Below are 306 nucleotides of genomic sequence, written 5' to 3' on the forward strand. Positions count from 1 at the left end.
ATGTGTTTGTTAGCCATCTGTGTGTCTTCTTTGGAAAAATGTCTGTTTAGTTCTTTGGCCCATTTTTTGATTGGGTCGTTTATTTTTCTGGTATTGAGCTGCATGAGCTGCTTGTATTTTTAAGATTAATTCTTTGTCAGTTGCTTCATTTGTTATTATTTTCTCCCATTCTGAAGGCTATATTTTCACACTGCTTATAGTTTCCTTCACTGTGCAAAAGCTTTTAAGTTTAATTAGGTCCCATTTGCTTATTTTTGCTTTTATTTCCATTACTCTGGGAGGTGGGTCATAGAGGATCTTGCTGTG

This window comes from Bison bison, unplaced genomic scaffold (assembly GCF_000754665.1).
Source record: "Bison bison bison isolate TAMUID 2011002044 unplaced genomic scaffold, Bison_UMD1.0 scf7180017864020, whole genome shotgun sequence".
Classification (NCBI taxonomy): Eukaryota; Metazoa; Chordata; class Mammalia; order Artiodactyla; family Bovidae; genus Bison; species Bison bison.